Source organism: Ostrinia nubilalis, chromosome 3, assembly GCF_963855985.1.
Source record: "Ostrinia nubilalis chromosome 3, ilOstNubi1.1, whole genome shotgun sequence".
Taxonomy (NCBI): domain Eukaryota; kingdom Metazoa; phylum Arthropoda; class Insecta; order Lepidoptera; family Crambidae; genus Ostrinia; species Ostrinia nubilalis.
In genome coordinates this window covers 14,392,030-14,413,347 of record NC_087090.1, presented here as the reverse complement: position 1 = coordinate 14,413,347, position 21,318 = coordinate 14,392,030, and the positions used below count along the sequence as shown (strand labels likewise).

The 21,318-nt window shown below is 36.8% G+C and overlaps 1 long non-coding RNA gene across 1 annotated transcript; it reads right to left on the bottom strand.

Moving 5' to 3' along the window:
• Window positions 1-15,437: 15,437 nt before the first annotated feature.
• Window positions 15,438-17,891, bottom strand: LOC135088021 (uncharacterized). Its single transcript, XR_010260941.1, has 4 exons — window positions 17,212-17,891; window positions 16,920-17,091; window positions 15,996-16,577; window positions 15,438-15,836 (listed from the first exon to the last, which is right to left on the bottom strand). It is a non-coding gene; the product is annotated as an uncharacterized LOC135088021 (long non-coding RNA).
• Window positions 17,892-21,318: the final 3,427 nt, after the last annotated feature.

Here is a 21,318-nt window from a genome sequence, read left to right as displayed (position 1 = left end):
TCTTTCTTTCTTTCTTAATCACAAATAATAAAATATCCAATTGTAACTCTACAACAGGCGTGACTAAGGCACATACAATCAAGCCTTCATTTGCATCCAGAGAAAATTGCAATTACATGTTTATGCCACATCTTTAGTCAACTGAGTTAGATCATCCACACTATTAATAAATAATAACATCATCGGTTCTGAAAAAAGGCACCTGCCCTATTTTTTTTTGTTGAAAAACATCATTATTTGCACCTGCAAATCGTAATCGATTCGTGTTCTTTCTGGGCTCTACTTCCAATCCGATCCTAATTTCGTCTCCCATCTTAAAAACCTGTCTATTCTTATTAAAAACCGCTTTAGATCAGCATTATTTCAGGATTCATCCAAAACAAGTGAAAGCTTTAAGTTATAAATTGTTATAGTAGTTTTTGATCCAATCAAAGCTACATCTAAGGTCTGAGTTCCAGGTTCGGGGTACAAATAAGGGTCTCACATCGGCGCAGGCGCAGACGTCACGCAGTGCGTGTGCACCCCTACCGCTACCCGTTAATATTCTACCAGCTATCTAGGAGCACGTATTCTGATTGGCTTGGATGGTTTGCTAATTTAAAAAGCGCTTTAAAAACTAATAGCTTTTCACGTTGTAGGTACTTACCTACACACTTGTGTTAGATGTAAAAAAATAGAGTGTTGGAATAGGTGCATTAGTGAGGATGATCTAATAGTTACCTAGATTTTATCTTGGATTTTGAAAGCGTTATGAGAATTAAAAGTTTAAAATAAAATTGTATTCTAATTTGTCTTCATATAGATATAGTCATGTGCCTTGGTGTCAAACTTCGTTAGATCAGGCGATTTTAGTTCGTTAATAACATTGTGTTAAGCTGCGACTAAATCCATAGCAGTGACTAAACTCAAGTTTCAAGAGTTAAATTAAACTTGTACTGTATTAACTAGCTGAAGTAAACCGTCTCAAACGTCTGGAGATTCCTCAGTTTGGGTCTCGGCCTGGTCAAGTTAGAAATATCTACTTACCTGAATGTGAAGATGTTTGCCTCTTAGCGTGCTTTATCTGATAGATATCTATCTGATATTGCAATGTACCTATTACAAAACATATTATGACTACGAAATCATCATCCAGAATAAGGCCATGCAAAGACAGAAGGTCAGCCGTTCAAATGATGAATGCGTCTAATTTAACCATCCGCCGTCGGGTCACTGGTAGCGAGCCGCATAGCGAGTGATCTATCGCTTGTTATAACCCTAATACAATGTAGGATTTAAATTCAATCAATTGATGGCTGCGGTAGTGAGGAAGTAGGTAACTGAAAATTGTAACATAACTTTGTTAAAACAAAATACATAATTATATTTGCAATGTATTTTGATGACTTGGCTTTTATGCTCGTGGTTGAAGGGAATTAATGTTTACTTACATTACATTACACTATACTACACTAGAATTGCGAAATGACTCAAATACCGATTCAATCTCAATCAAAAAAGCTCAGAGATGGAGCTCGATTCGACTTACCTACTACCAACTTGCGTTCTTATCCCATCCAGAATTCGCAATTCAAGCCTTATTGGTCTTAATCCTTTAATTAACTAAGATCTTTTCTGCTTGAAATCTGTTTAACCTGTGTCCAGCAGTGGATAAAATGACAAACTGGTGCATAATGTGCAGTTACCGCATCATTCTTTAGGGCAGTCGCAGTGGGTGTTATTTTGACTGTTACATAAACATAACACAGGTCGATCATGTTGAATGTTGAACTATTAACTTTTGAAAGATCAACTAGCTCGGTCTTGAATATATTACGCTTCTTATTTGACTTAATGTTACCATTAACTGATGTACACTACTCGATGTTGAGAGTTTCAAATATTATTCGGCAAATACCAAGGATTATATTTATAATAGTAGTGTGTGCGTTACTAATTGTCTGTCTTCGCGCCTAAACGGCTGAACTAATTTCAACAAATGCATACATGGACATAAGAGAAGGATATACTCGTACATGTGATGTGTTTGATGGGAAAAGAAAGATTTTAAACCAATAATAGACTCTTGGAAATGTATATTACATCTGTCATTTGTGATAGAAAATGATGGATCTTCATACGCAGGGCGTATGTCTCATCTGTTTTTATAGAGCCCTTATAAAACATCGCTCTACTTGCAATTGGACCAAGGAAATACCAGTAATGACCAAAGTAAACTTACTTATAATGTCGTGACCATAAAATAACAAGGAATAGGATAGCTTACTTAGAGATTATAAAATAAATTAAACCTGAACTACATAGAATGAAAAGATAGGGCGGGGGACATAGCTCCTAGAGCTGATGGCCGCTGGGGCAGATAACAACTGTCTACAGTATTTTTGCGCACGGGTTATGCATAGCTTATTTTTATTGCTTTATAACCTAGAAACAAGAATAACCACAAAAATTGTTCTGAATTTGCTTTTATGTGTAAAAAATAGAAAAATTCATATCAATGAATGTATGAAACATGAACATAGAGATGATTTAATTTGTTGCCAAATATTTTTTTTTCATTCTTTCTTTCATTCTTTCTAATTATTAAAACATAACAAACATCCATTTAATACTCATTCTCACAAGAGAAAAATTAAAATAGAGTCCAAATATTTATTAAAAATGAAAAGTTCTAATTTCCTGTCATATTCCATAGAAGATTTTTTTCATAAAAATCTAACCCTATCATCCTATCATGCTTTCAGTATACTGGCCTTGGTAACGTCGTTTCTCAAATCCCACAATATTTTGATGAAAGCGTGCCCCTTGTTCTTGCGAATAAGCCCCCATAATCTAAATATCTAAATATATAAAAGGAGAAACTGACTGACTGACTGACAGATCAACGCACAGCCTAAACGGCTAAACGTAGGCACTTGAAATTTGGAAGGGACGTACCTTAGGTACCGTAGAGGTGCACTAAGAAAGGAATTCCCGAAATTCCCACGGGAACGGGAATTAGCGGGAAAAACGGGATTCACGCGTACGAAGTCGCGGGCGGCCGCTAGTTATTTATAAATATATCCCAATGAGAATGTGACGTGCATCTTGAGAGACATTCTACTATGAAGATGGAAAATTCAAATCGCTATAACTTCTTAAAAAGCAAATATTTTCGATTTGTAATCGCATTAAATAATCAGAATATAATAAGTAAAATCCATGCGCAAAAAAAACATTTTTTTTGTTGACCGGTGTAATTTATCGAGTGGCAACCACAAGCCGCAAGACGTATTGTGGGCAGGCCGCCCATTAGGTGGACCGACGATCTGGTGAAGCGCAGGATCCGTCATGTTGGAAATCCTTGGTGGGGGAGGCCTTTGTCCAGCAGTGAAGGTTATTTGGCTGACACAGACGGACGAAAATAAAAAGAATAATTATCTGAAAAAGGAAAGTACCTATGCTGTCTAGATTTCCTCGCTCTAGAAAATGGCACAAATGTTTCTAGATTATTATTTTGATTCCAATAAATTCCTCATCCTACATTATTATTCGCAATAAAGTGTTAATATCCAGTAAAACTTTTACCACGCCACCTACACCAGCGGCTCCGTAAACAAACATTTTTATTAAGGTTTGACGTTTGAAACAATGGCGTGCGCATGCGTCGTAAACCAGAGGGTTTGTGTGATAATAAATTTGGGCGTTAATAATATCGTGAGCGGAGGGCTCAAAGCGGAGCGCGGCGGGCGTGTTGATTTTCAGTTTATTTCATTAGATCGCGCTGCGGGGTGCGCAAGAGTGGACGTCGGGTAGTAGGGTAACCTTGAGTCGCTATAGTCTATGCCACATTATCCATGTTCCTAAAGTATAACGCCCGTATTCATAAATATTACTATGAGGTCTCACAGTGCGCGTGGACGCACAGGGTGACACATGAACCTTTTTATTATCTGTGTTTTTGGTTGTGTTTGGTGTGTGTTTTTTTAAAGTTGGAACCAAAATAAATGTTTTTCTTTCTTTCTTTCTATTCAACGCTGTGCGTTCGATTTGCTGCTTCACTTAAGCAAGCATCGTTTGTGAATACGGGCGTAAGTCTGTGAATTGTAATAGGTTTTATAATAAACTAGCTGACCCGGCGAACTTTGTTCCGCCTTAATGGCAATAAATAAGCAGATTTTTTTTTATTTCGAATGGGATAAAAAGTATTCTATGTCCTTCTCCTGGCTCTAAACTACCTCCCTGACAATTTTCAGCTAAATCGGTTCAGCCGTTCTTGAGTTATAAGTGGAGTAACTAACACGACTTTCTTTTATACAGTGTGAGTCACGTTAAAGTGTACATATGAAAATAGATGAAACTAGACCTATTTTTATCGACAAAAAAGAGGTCAAAAAATTTTTGAGATTTTTTTAAAAAATTTTATTGAATTTTTTTTCTTCCAATTACTTATTGTAAAGAAAACGTAATAACTTTTAAACTAAGCGGTATATCCTGACAAAATAAAAACAGTAATAATGCTAAATAACAGGCGATACTAAAAAAATACATAAAATAAACAAAAAAGGCCAACAAATAATAAAAAATGATACTTTTTGAAAAAAATCGTGTTTTTTTGATTATTTGATAAATTTCTCCAAAAAATGGCCTTATAACCGGTGGTTATTATTACTTTGTATTATTCTCTATCGTATTACCTTCGTAAAACCAAAAATCGCATGTCTCTATCCCTATCACAACGTTTGCAATGATCGTTTGAACACTAAGCCTCTCCGGGCGCGCCATTCAAAGCTTCGTTAGCAACGAAACTGAAACTGGCTCTAGATTTGTAATTTTGATAAAGACAAGTTAGATTTCAATTAAAAACAAAAGACATCGAAGTAAAATAAGCATTTTAGTTAAAATTAAAATTGTCTCTACCTGTAGCGGAGAATAATGTTGTGGCAGGCCTTTGTTCAAACGATCATAGCAAATGTTGTGATAGGGATAAAGACATGCGATTTTTGGTTTTACAAAGATAATACGATAGAGAATAATACAAAGTAATAAAAACCACCTGTTATAGGGGCATTTTTTGGAGAAATTTATCAAATAACCAAAAAAACACGAATTTAAAAGCAGATTTTTTTCAAAAAGTATCATTTTTTATTATTTGTTGGCCTTTTTTGTGTATTTTATGTATTTTTTTAGTATCGCCTGTTATTTAGCATTATTACTGTTTTTATTTTATCAGGATATACCGCTTAGTTTAAAAGTTATTACGTTTTCTTTACAATAAGTAATTGGAAGAAAAAAAATTCTATAAAAAATTAAAAAAAAAACTCAAAAATTTTTTGATCTCTTTTTTGTCGATAAAAATAGGTCTAGTTTCATCTATTTTCATATGTACACTTTAACGTGACTCACACTGTATAGATAAAAACTTGTATGATAGTAATTAGAATGATGTCATTAGAGGGGTTTTCAATTTTTAATATCTGATCCTTAACATAAAGTGTGTTTTTGTATCAAGTTACTTTATTCATTTATTCTAAAAGCGGCTAAAATTCTCAAATTACAACCATCACTAAACAGACAGCATACATTAATCTAATTTCGGACATAACAGGTTGGACAGCTTTGCGTCCTCAGGCGTCATGGCCACCCTACGGATCGCCATAGGGTCCAGCTTTCCGTTTAAAAATCATAAAATATGGCATTTTTAATGAAGCGACCTTTTCAATTTTCGGCTTTACGGCTTTTATCGGCGTCACATCGGCCTTAATCAAGCTCATTTGCTTGTTCTATGCTTTTTTGTTGATTTTTTCGTGCCTCATTAAAAAATACGCCGCTTGATTACCTTTCTTTTTTAATTCCCAAATGCGGACGTTTTGGAAATTATTCGATAATTGAATTTTTGTGACGAGTCCCCTTGTGTGACATGGGCAGGCTTGTCGTTGGGGTCATTACGGGGTATTTATGTTTTTCTATTAACATCAAGCGGCGCTATGATAAAATATTTGTTTAGATCGTACTGCCAGTGTTAAGTTATGTAAAGTGAGTGACCATTTCTCTGTTGGAGGCTCTAAGTGATTGTAGGTAAGTTATTTTTACTCGTTTTATAATGCCTTAAGCTATAGTGTTTATCACAGACGGTGTGTTAACTTAAGATTCGCTATTACTATGTAAAGAGGATATGAATATTTATGATTGTTAAGCTTATGGATAGAAGATGCGCCGGTTAATAAAACATTTGTATTGATACTTTACCAATTATGAGACACTAGCTTTTGCCCGCGGCTTCGTCTGTCAAAGAAAAGTCTTCACCGCGGGACAAAAACGGGGATTTTCATCCAAATCGGTTGAAAGTTTAAGCGTGAAAAGCTGACAGACAGGTGTGGTGGTGGTAATTTATATTTGCAGTTCTATAAGTTATATCTTCACATAAATTATTTTTTTAGGTTTTATACCAAATATGAATCAATAGGTTCTCAGAAAATAACATAGCAAACCGATCATTCAAAACATAAATTCAGTCCTAATCCCGAAATGTAGATGACGATCTTAAAATTCTTTATCAAATTAAGGTACAGAGAACAGCACATCAGACTCTACATTGTTGTTGAAAAATAGACCCTATTGCAACTGCATAAGAGTGTTTAGTTTGATATGCTGTCGACTGTACCAAGGCACGCTTCTTTTCCTCCTCCATACCTAATGAGTGGTTGTGAAAACATTAAACTGCCAATGACATTACGGGCTTTAGAAAACAAAAATATTGCTTGATTGTTAAATAAAAATGGAACTTATTGAATAACTTTAAGCACGCTTCAAATGAAGGCATAATTAGTGTGTAATTAGGTAATGTAGTTTATGATATAATATTGGCCGATATTCTATGAAAATGAACTCAGTGTTTACCATAGTTGACCTTAGGTAAAGTACTTAAACTTTACTTTTTCATGTTTGTTTTGTGCTTGTACAAATATTTTTCTAGTGATAACATTTGTACAAATGTTTATTATCAATGTTACTGAAATAATGATCTTATCGTGTGGTCTCATCTTATCAAATATGATAATTTCATCATAGTTCAAGAAAGCTTCATGTAGCAACAGCAACAAAGTAACCAATCAACAATAAAAAACACATCAATGCTCGCTGAAAAAGCGCAAAAGTTACACATCCCAAAAAATGGCGGCAGAAATGCGCGTGCGCTGAAAAAGCTACATTTCCCAACAACGCCGCGTTATCGTTTATCTTATCTCCATCTTTTGTCCTCACTTCGCGCACAACGTGGCCACACGAGATGCCAATCGCGATGACGACTTCATCGGTGCATAATATCGAAATAATGACACGTATCGCTAAAGGCCTTTTTGCAGATTCCCCGTAATAACTTTCCTATGGGTAATGTCGGTAATGCGTCGTGTAGTAATTTATTACGGCGATGGGGATAGGGCTAGCAAATAGGCATAAACTATGATATCTAAGTAATGTGACATTTGACGTTAGGACCTCATTATTATTCTAATTGCAATAAACGTCAGAAATCTGTCAAACTCCATACAAAAAGCACCGGTCATTGTTATAATTTTACGGTCAAAGTACGAGCAGGCCTGTGGGTCTAGACAAAGTGCCATTATAATCGCAAACCAGTCGAAAAGTGGTCGAAAAGCCCCTTTTTTGTATGGAATTTGACGGATTCGATTTTCGATTCGATCAAAAAGTGCGTTTTGTCTAGAGGGGCTGTTCATCTCCGCGAGTTTACATCGAAAACAAAACACGCACGATTGCCCCCTACAAGAGTACTATTCGACAAGGCCTCACATACGAGCGAACATTGACTCACGCACGCGTATTCTTGTGTATGATGGAAAAAAATAAAGAAAATGGTGTACTAAACACTGTGCAGTATTTAACTGCCTAAATAATAATAAAAACACAGAATGTACTTTTTTAAGTTGCCTGAAGACACTGAGAGGTAAATAAGTAGTTAATATTATTCATGATAATTCATGCTAAATCATGTATTTCCTCCGCCATTTTCTGCAGATTGGCACCTCACGTCACATCATTTTACCGAAGTCAGCCCTATAGCTTCGGCGCAGTACCGATCACTGACGTTTGTCAACAAAACTTCTGACAAACTTGCTTGACTCTTGAGACAAGCTTGTTACGAGTGCAAGCCTCGTCTACGTCACAGCATACGTCACGCGAACATCACGTGTTGCCCAAGTGCAGGTGGCTCGATTGTGCAATAGTGTTAAAAAGTGCATAGTGGACAGTTTTCGATGAAGTGAATCTTTCGGACAGTTTCGCGGCGCCTTTTAGCTTCAATCGCGGAAGCATCAGGACGTTTAGTTAAGACCTGATCATCGTGATCACTTTAAGATAATCACCTTTGTAATATCTATGTAATAAATATATCTATAATTAAAAGTATAGTTTTTAAAAAATCCTACCCGACGGCTCAACTCCGTAACTGGCGCAGTCGGTAGGATAGTCGAGTCAGTGCGCGATTTCACACTTCGAACCGCCTGATAGTCGTTTTGCCGGCGTGTCGACTATCCCTACGAATCTACGTGAAGCAGTCGTCGGACGGAGAAGAAGAATCGACTTCGAAAACCGGCGCTAATCCAAAAATCGATGGCCAAGCTAAGCATCCTGCTCCTGTGAGTTATTTTTTTATAAGTTACGCATTCCTATTGGTTGCCAGCGGTCCCTTTCCTGTCTCCCGTAGGGCGTAATATTTCTTAAAATAAGTATTTTCTAGTATTTTTTTTTACAAGTAGTTTAATTAGTTTTCAAGATTTTTCATCCGAGGAGTGATAGGGATATCGGGCCGAATCAACGGCGAGGTATCCGACCCAATTCTAGAGAATTTAGATTTTATCGTGATTTTGAGACTATAGCAGAAGAAATGGCGACCGAGCAAATGCCTGTTGCCTATGATAAGACAGAAAGAATTTGGAAAGCTCTAAGACTAGTACCTGAGTTTGATGGAAATTCAAATGTTTTAATCAGATTTTTGAATATTTGTGACCAGCTAATTTTGACATATATCGATCCAGCCCCGGGCAACGAATTAAATAATTCCGCCTTAATTAATGGCATTTTAAATAAAATAACCGGACAGGCCGCTAAAACGTTAAATACAAATGGCATTCCCCAGGACTGGAACGGTATTAGAAATGCTCTTATTAACAGCTTTTCGGATCACAGAGACGAGTCCGCTCTATACACTGATATGTCTATGTTAACGCAAGGTTCCGACAGCCCACAGATATTTTATGAACGAGTCCAAAATTTATTAAGTGTAATAATGACTTATGTAGAGTTACACGAACCAATAAAAACCACAGTTGAGGCTAAGCGCGACCTTTACAAAAAATTAGCTCTCCAGACCTTCACTAGAGGCCTAGCCGAGCCATTGGGCTCCCGCGTGCGTTGCATGCGTCCCGATTCATTACAAAAGGCATTGGAATTCGCCCAAGAGGAATTAAACGTATTATATCTGCAAAATAAAGTCGGAAGCCCGCTCGCTAATTCCAAGAAATCAGTGACGAATAATGCATTTAATTACTCGCCTTTTAATTTGCATGATTCACCCATGGCGCCAAGACAGTTTAATTTTGCAATGCCAACGCGTCCATTTAGACCGTTTAACCCATTGATGCAACAAGGTAATTTTCCCGGAAATTTTTTACCTAACCATGGTTTTCCTAATAACAGTTTTAGGCCTACTTTGCCTCCTCCAAACTTTTTACACCAGCAAGGACCTTCAAGGACTCAACAAATTATGAGAGCTTTACCGCGTTCCAATATGTCTACAGGTTTCAAAATTCCACCACGAGGAAATCAGGCATATAATAATTTTCAAAATTTCCCAAAGCCTATGAGTGGCGTTAGTCACCCAGTTGCTCGCATATTACCGCCCACTCAACAAAATTCACGTCCTCAAATTAACTTAAATGAATTTTATGACCCTGAAACTATGTACTACAACGACTTTGACTACGGCCTAGAGCCTTCACTACCTGAAAATAATTACTTGACTGAGGAAATGACCGAGACAGCTGACCAGAATGACCAAGAAAATTTTTGCTTGACCCCAGATCAGATATCCCCAACATAGAGTTGCACCTTCAAAATCAAAGGCAACTACCATTTATTCAAATCCATGACCCCCCTTTGAAACTTCTGATTGACACTGGTGCTAACCAATCGTTTATTAGCCCAGAAGCGGTGGAAATTTTTTTTTCATCGTATGACCTGAAATATGACCCCTTTATCGTCACGAACATTCATGCTACAACCAGAAATAATTATTCTGTAACTATTCCATGTTTTCCCGAATTCAACGACCAAAGGCCTATAAAACTTTTTGTGTATAGATTCCACGAATATTTCGATGGTCTGATTGGTCTAGATCTCCTAGAACAGTGGCAATCTAAAATTGACTTAAGCTCTCGCGTGTTAAAGACCCAATACGCACAAAATCCAATCCTTATGTACAAATCAGGCAGCATTAACCTATTTGAAACCGTGATTCCCGCGCAATCATCTCAGTTTGTACAGGTTCCAACTAACATTTCTGAAGGTGATATATGCATAGAGTCGCAAACTATAAGCGGTTGCGATATCACAAACTGTCTATCGACCGCCCAAGATAGTCGAGCCTATATAGAAATTGTTAATCCATCCCAAAACGACGTCATTTTTACCTTATCAGAACCTTTGCAGGTGCACATTTTCAATGAACAAAGTGACTCACTTAATACAATCGACGGAATGACACATGACGCCGAACGCTTCCGAGAAGTTTTGTCGCGGTTGCGGACGGATCATATGAATGCTGAGGAGAGAGCCAATTTGCTTACATTATGTAAAGAATATTGCGATATATTTTATTTGGATGATGAGCCATTAACTTTTACGAACAAAATTAAACACCGCATTACAACCACAGACGAAATTCCGGTACATAGTAAAACTTACAGATATCCGTTTGTGCATAGAAAAGAGGTACAATCGCAAGTTAAAAAAATGCTTGAGCAAGGTATTATTAGGCCTTCCACTTCAGCCTGGAGTGCGCCTATTTGGATAGTACCTAAAAAAGCCGACGCATCGGGCAAAATTAAATGGAGACTAGTAGTTGACTTTAGAAAACTCAACGAAAAGACTGTGGACGATAAATATCCTATTCCCAACTTGACTGACATCCTAGACAAGCTAGGTAAATGCCAATATTTTACTACGCTAGACCTAGCTAGCGGCTTTTACCAAGTGGAGATGCATCCAGACGACATTCATAAGACCGGTTTTAGTGTTGCAGACGGCCAGGGACACTTCGAGTTTTTGAGAATGCCCATGGGACTCAAAAACAGTCCATCCACGTTCCAACGTGTCATGGATAATGTTTTAAGAGGCTTACAGAACGTCATTTGCGTTGTATACCTAGATGACATCCTAGTTTTCTCAACTTCCCTTCAGGAACACATGATAAACCTCCGTAAAATCTTTGACAGGCTTCGAGACTCAAATTTTAAAGTTCAGATGGACAAGTCTGAATTTTTAAAACATGAGACTCCATATCTCGGACACATTATCACACCACAAGGTATTAAACCCAACCCGGATAAAATTTCAGCAATCTTAAAATACCCCATTCCAAAAACTACTAAGCAAATAAAAGGATTTTTGGGACTCATTGGATATTACAGGCGTTTCATTCCCGATTTTGCTCGTTTGACAAAACCTCTGACAGCATGTCTGAAAAAAGGCTCAAAAATTGTTCTCACTCCTGACTACGTAAAATGCTTCGAGCACTGTAAGACCTTACTTATAAATGACCCAATTCTTCAGTACCCCGACCTTTCCAAAGAATTTATTTTGACCACCGATGCCTCTAACGTCGCCCTAGGAGCCGTTTTGTCCCAAGGCACGATAGGCTCTGACAGACCAGTTGCGTACGCATCAAGAACTTTAAATGACAGTGAACTGAACTACTCTACCATAGAGAAAGAACTACTTGCCATAGTCTGGGCAACGAAATATTTCAGACCTTACTTATTTGGACGCAAATTCAAAATTGTCACGGACCACAAACCTCTACAGTGGCTTCTCAATCTCAGGGAACCAAACTCTCGATTGACTCGATGGCGACTGAAATTGGCAGAATATAACTTCACTATCATTTATAAAAAAGGCAAGGCTAATACTAATGCTGACGCTCTATCTCGCGTTGAAATTCACAACGAAGAGTTAGATTCAGTAGTAGTTAATATCAGTGACTCCTCATCATCTCCGTCAATTGTCCAAATAGATGACTCGTCATCCTCAACAGTTACAGCCCCCGATGATAGACCACTCATCAGTCAATCTTCAACCGACACAGCACCGAGCTTGAGACCAATATTCACCCCACCACCTGAAAATAATGACGACTTACCGTTTTTACCAGATTTTGAAGAAGGCACTGACCACACCAGCGTAGAGCATCCTGTTCTTGAAATACCAGTATCAGAGGACCCCTTAAATAAATTTAAAAGACAATTAATTATAAAAGTTAACTCTAACGTTTGTACTGCGAAACCAAAAATGACCATTCCTTTTGAGACATACAAGAAAACTGTAGTTCAAATCTCCGAAAGCAACCTGGAACAAGACATTATATCTGTAGTAAAAAATCACATTGATCCTAAATTGCGTACAGCTATTCTAGTGGAGCCCCTTAATAAAATGTATGACATTGTACCTATTTTACAAAAAACTTTAAAAAATAGTGCAGTTAACTTAATCCTAGTAAAAAAAGAGATCCAAGATATTTGTGATTTTCTGAACCAGCAAGATATAATAGCAAAGTACCATGAAGGAAAAACTAACCACAGAGGTATAAATGAAACACATTTAGCGCTTTCCCAACGTTATTATTGGCCAAAATTAAAGGATAGCATAACTAAATATATAAACCAATGTGACATATGCAATCGTGCTAAATACGACCGCGTTCCTTTACAACCTCAGTTCCAAATTGTACCTCCTCCAGGTAAACCATACCAAGTAGCTTATGTGGATGTACTTACCATAGAACAGGATAAATACCTAACAATTATAGACTCATTTTCAAAATACGCCCAAGTATACCGACTACCAGATTGCACTGCCCCCAATATAGTCAAAGCTCTTTTGACCTTTGCTACTCATCATGGATTCCCAATGCGTCTAGTTACAGACCAGGGAACAGAATTCACAAATCAAGTAGTGAGCGAGTTTTTAAAATTACATCAGGTACACCATCATAAAATAGCTGCTCATGCTCCCAATGAAAATGGCATGATAGAACGTTTCCATAGTACTCTTTTAGAACACATTCGTCTTTTAAAATTACAACACAAAAACGAACCCACACAAAATTTAATTCCATACGCAATCATTGCGTATAACAGCTCTATTCACAGCCTTACTAAATGCCGCCCATTTGACCTTATTACTGGTCATTTTGACCCCAGAAACCCGACTGACTTAGACTTATCGGAACGACTTTTACAGCAGTACTTACAAGAGCATCGTAGTAAAATGGACACAGTTTATAATATTATACATGACTCATCTTACGCTGAGCGTACAGGCATTATGGAGCGACGCAACATAGACCGTGAACCTGAAATTCAATATAGTCAGGATCAAACAGTCTACATAAAAAATCCAGCTGCTATTAGGCAAAAAACTGCACCCCGCTATACACAGGATAAAGTGATTTCTAACCTTCCCATACACATTTATACTTCCAAGAAACGGGGACCAGTAGCTAAAACTAGACTCAAGAGAGATAAGAAAAATAAAGACAGTCAATTGTTACAGGACCCTGCTACTAATGGCGGACCTGGACCAAGCACAAGCAGGTCCACTGACTGTAAACGCGATCCGACTTGATGACCTGTCTGACGGACCTGGAATTCTGCCTTTTAAACTTGGTTCGACTAGAATCGTATCCCATGACCATACATTCCTCCACGAAATTGACCTAGACAAAATTCAACGACAAATTGACTTACTGCAAACTCAACTTACTGACTTAGCTAATAGACTACCTAACCAAAAATTAATTTTATATAAATATCAAATATTGCACTTATTCAATAAACTTAATAAAACTTCACTAGAGTTAGAAACTTTCGAACCAAAAAGAATTAAAAGAGGTATTTTCAATCCTTTGGGAACGTTTGTTAAAAGTATATCAGGTAATCTTGACAATGAGGACGCTCTGAAATTCGAAAATGCTCTTAAAATATTACAGGAAAATGATCAAGAGCTTTCTGCTAGCTTCAATAAGCATATAAGCTTATATAAAGAAATGACTCTCCAACAAACTCAAATTTTAAATAATATTACTTTTAATCAAAGGAAATTAGAAAAAGCAATAATATCTTTGAGTAATGCATCTATTAATGATAAAGAACAGATGTACCAATATGCTCAAATTTCACAACTTTTCAGTATAGTTACTGAAAATGTTCAGGAACTTTCAACCGAAATAAGTAAATTAAGTAATATTGTAGCTTTTAGTCGCACAAACGTAATGCACCATTCTATTCTACCTATAAGTGACTTAAGAAATATGTTAAGCCAGCTTAAAATAATCTATAATCCTGGCACATTATTAGACTTAGATATCAGGTATTACTACGATTTAATTTCAATAGGCTCATATTTTATTGATAGAAAAATTGTAATTGTCCTTAAATTTCCCATAATGTCCCTTGAATCATATGATCTGTATAGACTCTGTCCTGTTCCAAATAAAAACTCCGAAATTATCCTTCCACCATTCCCATATATGGCATCCAATTCCCAGGAATTTGCGTACATGGAGGCTGAATGCCCGAAGATAGACACCTGGTACATCTGCAAGCAGCAGCTTAGTCATCAAACCCGAACGCATAGTGATTGCATCGTTAACCTCATCTACCATCAAGACATTGGAAACTGCCATCCTACATCTGTATCACTTCAAAAGGAAGCACTTCTGGAACTCGACAGTCAGCATTATATCCTTTCACTGCCCAATGAAATCAAAGTGCAAATATCCTGCGCGCAAGAAAAATACCATTTGTTACGAGGTAGTTACCTAGCAACAATTCCACGAAATTGCAGCATTCGAACACCTGAATTCACAATCATCAATACCGACGACAAATTTCGTGGACAGCCTGTTGAAATCATCACATTCCCACAATCGATCCTGACGTCAGCTAATTCGAAGACACAGCTGCCACATTATAATTTCACAACAATCGACTTGAATAAGTTGCACAATATTCAACATCAAGTACTTATGGATCCACCCGTGGCAATTAACAATGTGGACTTATCCAGCTTATACCACACAACGATACCTACCTACGTCATCGTACTGTTAAGTGCACTTGCACTCATTAGTGTGGCTTACTACCTACGGCGGCGAATCAATCTGGGGGGCGATTGTCTAAGGCAATCGTATTCATTTGACAGTTCATAACGTACGTTATGATGTGTCAAACGGCTAATTCTAATTGTGTAAGGAGTTCATAAAACGATAACGATATGATAACGATTTGATCGTAATTTTATACGATGAGTGAATGATGAATATGATTTTGACAGAAAATTCGAATTGTCTAAGTTTCATGAGCCCATTGCTAATGTCAAATGATTGCGGTGACTCGTAACTCATGATAATCGTATAAATTCTCATAGAGGTGTAATTCTATCCTCGTCCTCGTATGCAAATTGTTAATTTATTTCTTTGAAAGATAAAGTGTGGTAAGCGGTGAGTGCTTGGTGTTAATGGAAATAAGTTTTAGTGAGACACAAGAGTTCTTTTTCATCAACAACTATAGCACTAAAAGCTGAGTTACACGTGTTAAGTAGATAAGTGTTTTTCACTTAATTTTACGTGATTAAATTGCACGTACTTAAAACACAAGCACCTTAGATTAGGTTTTATTAATCTAAGACAAGCACAATCTACATTTTGACTTGAAACTTACTACTAAGTTTTGTACTATACTACTACGCAATTAATTACTTAAAATTAAGTCAATAAAGTAGTTAGGTAGGTACCTACTTAACACGTTTTAATCAGCCTTAACCCACAATACTGCCAAAGTGGTAGGGTAAAGTTATGTTGGGACATGTAAAAGTGCCCTGTGTGGGCTTATTTACAGGAATAAATGACTAATAAAATAAAGAAAACTGTTTAAATATACACATCTTTTTATTTAAATTCTTTACACAGACACAGACAGCTATAAGTACTTCTTTTGTGGTCAGCCTTCGTCTCTTTACAAACTAAGTTTTTATTTTAAATATAATACTATAGGTACTTTAATCACAGCATTCTTGAAAACTTAGTTTTTTTTTGGAACAATCAACAAGATATAAAATAACCATGAAAAATCAACAGCCTCCCTACTCATTTGTACTTGTCGTTTTTTCTAACAAATAATTATGCAATAAAATGTATTGTTTTAAACTTTTATGGTTACTAAAATAATAATCATTAATACACTTCGAAGAGTTCCAACACTGGTTGATGGTGGGACAAGTGCAAGTGCTGTAGAGCAAGACGAGAGCTGCAATGAGAAACAAAAAAAACATGTTAGCTGCTAGCTAGAATGTGGCTGAAAAATTGTGATAAATCTTAGTCACTGTTTTTTTTATGCATAACGAGGCTGGTATTTGACCACAATCGCACCAAGTGTTAAGTGGGATGCAGTCTAGGATGGTACATATCTGCGCTGTAAGTGCCTATTCACTCTCGCCTTGTAAACACCCGGATTATAGTCTTCGGGAAAGACAGCAGCAGGCAACAAATTCCAGTTCCTAGCTGTTCGCATTATAAGAGTCATAATAATGTTATGTTGTGTAAGTATGTTGAACAGTTTATTGGTTAATGTCAATAAAATAGGCCTTACCGTTTTCCAGGCTTGCACCTCTTTAGACGTCCCATCCCCAATCTTGTTTAGTGCCCAGGACGTGTTGCGCCAGAACTCAAGTCAAGGAACCCTCATCACACGACCACGCGCTGTTACTACATTATTTAGCTGGGTCTCCATCTGGCGTGGGCAATTATTCTTGCCTTTGGCACTGAAAATGAAATTGATTATTTGATATGTAGAAACCAAAGTTACAGGAGTAGTTATTGAAACTTGGGTTGTTTTCATTTTTGATAGAATGCCTTAATTTAGTGTAATAATCTATACTTACTTGTGTTTATAAACAAATTTAACATAATTCAAAAACTTCGTAAAAGTTTTTCAAGTTTTTTGACACTTGACAGATAACACTTGTCATTCACAGAACATAGATTAAAATACTACTTCTCAAAACACTTATTTATGTTTAATTTATTAAATGTGAGATTAAGTTCGCCTTAGGTTAAAATTTTGGCATTAAAGTATAAATAAATAAAAAGAAGTAAGCATTTCACGTCGTTTTTCGTAGTCCATTAACGCCACCTATTGTAGAGTAGTATTCAACTTAGCCTGCCTAGCCTTAAAGTATGTATGCCACCTGGGGGCGGGTAGTGGAACTCGTATTTCATTCGTTCTATGCGTTTGGTTATATGATTTGCAGAGGTAAATTTTTAATTCGAATTCAATGTTTTTATGAATAAAAGTATGTTATTAAGGTGCAATCATAAAATTTTATTAAAAAAAACTGCATTTGAACATGGATTTCATTTGTTATTTGTTAAAAAATAATGAGTTTTAGCGAATGTTTTTCATTAATAAAACGCAAATCCATGAAACGATTATATACGACCGGTCACTTTTCGGTCTTCATGGAATGGACAAAATTACACAATTCGAATTTAGATATACGATCGATGATCAATTGTATTCATTGTCCATCCATGAACAACTTTACACAATCGCACCTCTGAACCAAATTATATCTTCACAATCCCAAGATATTGAAATGGCATCAGCAGTTACTACACCATCAATTGAAGATAGAAAAGCCGCAACATTTGCTCTCAACCTTCGCAAATAGTTGCTCGTCTAGGAGGGGAGGTGTTACGAGTGCAAGCCTCGTCTACGTCACAGCATACGTCACGCGAACATCACGTGTTGCCCAAGTGCAGGTGGCTCGATTGTGCAATAGTGTTAAAAAGTGCATAGTGGACAGTTTTCGATGAAGTGAATCTTTCGGACAGTTTCGCGGCGCCTTTTAGCTTCAATCGCGGAAGCATCAGGACGTTTAGTTAAGACCTGATCATCGTGATCACTTTAAGATAATCACCTTTGTAATATCTATGTAATAAATATATCTATAATTAAAAGTATAGTTTTTAAAAATCCTACCCGACGGCTCAACTCCGTAACTAGCTAAATTACACCATATTGTTAATGACATTGAGCATACATTTTTTTAAATACCTTCGCGAAGTAAAACTTCTGTACGTAGTACTTATTATTATTCTGTGGTACGAGTAAGTTGGTGCAACTCAGCCTAATACTTTAATAACAGTAGAAAAATGTATGAAACCTTTTTCGTTCTGGTGCGTCACAAATATGAATTCACCTTAACACTACCGGTAGGAAGCGGTAAGAGTAAGAGGCCCTACAACTACCTAGGTGAAAATGGCGAATTGCAATTAGAAAGGTCACTGACAAAAGGTGGATGTGACAGGTCAAAACGCCGGGTATTGGGTAAGGTCTAAGTCCAGCAGTGAACTAAGTACTGTAGGCTAGTGATGACCAGTGTGACATGAGTTTCAGTGACTCTAGATACTTTACTTTAAATGAATGTGTTACGTTAAATAATTCCTTATTATGGATAAAGGAACTAATTACCGCGATTTGGAAAAAAATGTTATTTAAAATATTTTAGTGTAAGTTCATTGATTTTGGCCACTTCTTCAACTGTATGTACTTTCATCAACATAGAACGTTCTAATGTCGTTGGCTAGACAAGTGCTAGCCCTAAAAAGCGGGAATCTCACGTTTTTGTGTGGCCATGTAAGTATTCTAATGCCATTCACACGTTTAAATACGAATACATTACGCGATGCAAATCGATGTCGTACTCATCAGACCTAACACTACTTCTAGAAAAGAACACTTCCTATAAAACTTTCGAATCAAAAAGATGTCCTATTTATAATAATTATAAAGACATGAGCCATTGATGGGTGATAAAAAATGTTCTTTGCTCAAATGGATCAATTTTCTCCATCCATTCTTTTTACATCAATCCATTTCTGAAAAAAAATTGATGTCCCCATAAGGCTGGTACGAATTGGCTGATGATTTGTACACAAGTTTTTCTCAATTTTGACAATTTTAATGAAAAATTGAATTTTTGGAATATTTCAACTCTCTGATCTTGGAGAAAGTTATTTCTATTGACCAGTAATAATGATTTTTGCTTGATCTGATCACTAAAGAATGGGTCACCCTGTTCAATTCTATGCAAATCCCGTTTTTTACATAAGTAAAATTTTCATCTCATTATCAAATATCAAATGACAGGGTTAAGTGTAACAACGTTTTTTGTTCATTGGAATATTTTGCTGAAATTTAAATGGGTTGATGAATGGAAATTGCTCGGTAACAGTATAAATGATTAGTAAATGAGTTAGAATTGGGTGAGGTCGGCGCGGTGGGCGGGGCGCGCTGATCCGCCAACTAATGCTTTTGGCTCCCGCTGCGTGCGCGGGCGCACGGGCTTAGGGTTGGTTCTTGAAAGCCACAGCTAGTATTTTCTAAACTAAACAAAAGGTAAAACTAGTTTCGTTAAAACTACACACTGAAACAAGCTATTGTGTACTGCTAAGTTATGATAGTAAATGTATTCCCATTCCAGCAGATTTTTTTTTGTTTAAGAGGTTAATTGTATGTGTTTTCTTAAAGATCCTAAAGTCGGTGGGAATGATCGTGTGTCTCTTATTAGTTTAAATCGACCTATATACCAAGTAGGTAGAGGGTAGAGTAGGCGGATACACGCAAAGAATTTCCCAACGAATAAAAGACGGTTTAATAACTACCTATATTATTAAAGCTTCTCAAATGATCACCAGATAAAGTAGGGTTCAAAAGGATAGAATCATATTTATTTTAAATAGCTTCTAAACTGTTGACAACCCTTAACCCCAACTGGGAGGAAATCATTAATTAGTTCAAGAGAGTTACCCCTAAACGAAAGAAAAAGTTGAAATAATTCCGAGCTCCCATAATTGGATATTACAACAAAAATACAACGTTATTAAAACAAGAATGAGCATTCAATTTTGAGCCGGCTCATTTGTTATGGGCCCTCGTTTTGTGCCACTTGCCCTGAGCTATTTTGTATGAGATATGTTCTCTAATTTATTATTCTAATTTACGGCCGTCTTGTATTTGAATAGGCGTTATTGTTTAAGCTCACAGAAACAATCGCACGCGATTGTAAATGCGAGGATTTCATTTTATAGTTCAAGAAAAGATCGTGGGAGGCGGTAATTTCATCATTAAATTTTGCATAAATAAAATTTTGAAATGATCGGTTTAACTTAACTACGGCGTTAACTGTGGTTCCATTTTACACGCGTCGTACGACAAAATCAATTATTCCAGCTATTCATGACACGAGACTACGTCTCAATATGATAGGGGGTGACAGGATCACCGAATGTAATGGTCACAGCCTGTTAAAGAAAAGTCTAAGGTACCTACTTAGAGTTTTCTTAAGTAATTAGCAACAGTCGTATTTGTTTCCTGCCTTCTTCTAATCTCTTTTCGAAGTCTGCATTCAACCAAAGTTGCTGTAAGCAAGCAATACCTAGTCACTAGTAAGTCAGAGGAAGACGACTTTGGTGACATAAGAGTAGGATATTTACAGTTTGCTAAAGGATGTTATTAGCTTACATTTTTCACCCTTTAAAAGTAGTCTTCGTTAAGATTAAGATATGCATGTCCCTAAAAATCATTCGCATAAAATTGCCTGAATCATGTTGTCTGTTTTCACCTCCAAACTGTGTACAAGTATCTAGTTAACTACTTTTTCTCCGATCTAGTCGCTGTATAGAAAGTACTTAGATCCTCGCCGGTTCATCAAAGTACCGAATTACGCATCACCATGGAGGCCTGGACGCTCCATCAATCAGAGCCACATCCAATGAGAATCAAGAAGCGCCACTATGATGGATGCGTGCGCGCAGCCTACGCGGGTAGATCACGATCTGATGGGAAACTCCTGGGCCTTTGTTAAACGCTGTAATTAATTGAATTGGGATTGTGGGAATCTTGAAAAGAGTTTGATGTTTGTTGTCTATTTGGTGGGTTTAGGGTTCACCAAAATGGGTGTATTGGGATGTTCAATTAAATTCAA